Source organism: Macadamia integrifolia, chromosome 3 (assembly GCF_013358625.1).
Source record: "Macadamia integrifolia cultivar HAES 741 chromosome 3, SCU_Mint_v3, whole genome shotgun sequence".
NCBI classification, from domain to species: Eukaryota; Viridiplantae; Streptophyta; class Magnoliopsida; order Proteales; family Proteaceae; genus Macadamia; species Macadamia integrifolia.
In genome coordinates, this window is record NC_056559.1 from 35,585,469 (window position 1) to 35,588,506 (window position 3,038).

Below are 3,038 nucleotides of genomic sequence, written 5' to 3' on the forward strand. Positions count from 1 at the left end.
GTTTCTGGATTTTCCCAACTTCTTTGTATATTCTTTCTTTCATATTCTCTTTTTATATATATGATCCTTTAGTGAAACAAGAAAATATTAGGGTTGATGCCAGCTCCTCTATCTTGGTAGAGAAATCCAATATGTGATTCATATATCATATATAACGGGTTATGTTGTTTTCTAATAATCTAAATTTTTTTTCAAGATAAAGTTATGTGCTAAGTGGATTTTTGTTCTTGTTGTGTACATTGTAATTTTACATACTACTATGAGAAAGTGGCAATCTCTTTCCAATGAGAGAGAGTCTTCTATATCCATTTCTTTATTCTTGCATTTTCTATATTCACATAATGTTTAATTATGCCATTGAAGTCTTTCTGTTTCTCCATTAATTTGGTGTTGGATTTGGGAGCTGGCAATTGGTTGGTGGAGCTCTTCTCTGCCTTCTTCTCAATTTGGTTTAAGAGTGAGAAGCAATGGTTAATTTTCCTTTTCTCTCTCACATGAAGTCTTAATTTTATTATTTTATGTAGGCCCCATGTGGATGATACCACTCTTCGCGTTACCATTGGTATGGTATGCAGATTCTTCCCCACAATAGCATCATAGGGAACACTCTCCCCCTTAAACTAGGGAAAGATCCCTACCAGGCAATACCCCCTATACCCTCTCATAAGGGTTTGTGAAATGACCAAGTAGGCCTCATGTTGGATGCCTCCATGCACTGTCCCATTGGCTGAGGTGTTGGTGCAAGCTGCGCACAGCTTGGTAGTTATCCTTAACTATATCCTAGCCACCTTAAACTTAAAAAATAATTACTAACTATAATTGTTAATATTTCAATCTTCAACTTTCAGAAGAAAATTTTAGATTAGAAAAAAAACCTCAAATCTTCGAATTCAATTACTTATATGATGACATTTGAACTATTTTGAATATCGTATATAATTTCAGTTATGTTTCTTTCATTTTTTGTCTAATAATCTAAGCAATTTTTTCAAGATAAAGTTATGTACCGAGTGGATTTAAGTTCTTTTTGTGTTCATTGTAGTTTTCTCTCTTCACATAATGTTTATTTATGCCATTGAAGTCTTTCTGTTTCTCCATTAATTTGGTGGTTGACTTTGGGAGCTTCCAATTGGTTGGTAGAGCAAATCTTCTCTACCATATCCTCAATTTGGATTGAGAGTGAGAAGCAATGGTTAATTTTCCTTTACTCTCTCACATGAAGTCTTTTATTATTTTATCTCTCTTGCTTTAACCATGTGGGCCCCATGTGAATGATAACGCTCTTCGCATTGCCATTGGTATTGATATAGAGATTCCTTCCCACAATAATATCGTAGGAAATCCTCTCCCCCTTAAACTAGGGAAAAGATCTCTATCCGAAAGTACCCCCATATGCCTTCTCACAAGGATCTGAGAAATGACCAAGTAGGCCTCATGTTGGATGCCCCAAGCACTCTCCCATTGGCTAAGGTGTTGGTGCAGGCTGCACGCAGCCTTGAGCTTAAAAAATAACTTCTCACTATAATAGGTAATATTTCAATCTTCAACTTTCAGAAGAAAATTTCAGATTCGAAGAAAACTCAAATCTTCGAATTCAATTATTTATATGACGACATTTGAATCACCCATGTGGGATCTATTGTAGCTGATCCAAAATGAGTCGTTTGAGGGAATCACCTATGGTAGCCATGGTTAAGAAGACTTCTACAGTCTAGTGATATTGTATACCTCAACGGAAATGAGTTGGCATCAGCTCCCTACGTGTAACGTTTCTTCAATTACAGTTTCGTGACAACACTTGTCCTTTTTGTTCTACAAATCTTAAGTTAGTGCTTCAACTTGCATAAGGCCACTCTTCACTCAGCCCAGAAATTCATCTGAAATCTTAGCAGCTGGTATGATTTGGTAGTAAAGTTGTCAAACACGTTATTGGGTACTGTATCTGTCACCGCTGATAGCGGTATGGATTGGCTATGTTATGCTAATTTTGAGATAAAAAAAATATTGACGGATACGATATCAATACCTAGAACCATTGTGACAGATATGTATTGACAGATACGATACCAATACCTAGAAGCCTACTAGGGAGAGGACCTGGACCAGTGGATATTTGATACAATTGATGTGTGAAGCCGGGATGTTGTAGTGATACATTGAAAACAGTCCAAAATAAATAAATAAATAAATAACTATGAATTGTGGATCTGTTTCACCCTTTGAACTCCTTTGTTTTATGGCCTCTGATTATATATAGTGTTCTACGGAAAAATAGATTATATATAGTGGGCGTACAACTTCTATTTTTTTGTGGGTGTCATGGAAATCTTTTGCCCTAGTTTAATATTCTGGTTTGAACTGAAATATCCTAAAATTTCAATTGGGAAAGAAAATCCCAACTTTATCCACTCAATCCTTTTTTTATTAAAAGAAAAACTTTATGGAAAAGCCTAAAATTAACAGAGTTTAAAAGTTTATGCATATCATCGCTAGTCATTTCCTTTCAACGGCTAGTTTTGCCATATTCCTTAGGCTAACTATAAGCAAGTTGTCAGACTTCATACAAAAAACTGGGTGGCTATCAAAATTCACCAGTTCCAATTGGAGTGGAATAGGCACCCAAGGCCAAAATGTTTAATGTTACAGGTTAAGTATATCCAAAAAACTTTAAAAATCTTCCACATCGCTCCACATCAAATCCACCTTCGATCCCTTTATCTTTGTCACCTTCATCCCTTCTAACCCCTTCTAGTAGTGCCTTTGTAGCCGCCTCACCATTTTTTCTTGTCAAACAATAATTTGCTTGAGATAAGATACATAGATTATATAGAATGAAGGAAATTAATAGGCTAGTCTCTATTGTAACATGGTATTCTCATTCACTTTTTAAAATTTTCTCGGTTATCTATGTAAATAAAAGAATATTGTTGATAAAGTCATGGTTTCTTTTACATTCATATGCAGAAAGAAAAATTAAAATCAAAACTTCGTATCAGATTCCTCTTTTCATGTAAATTTTTTTTTTTTTTTTTTTTTTT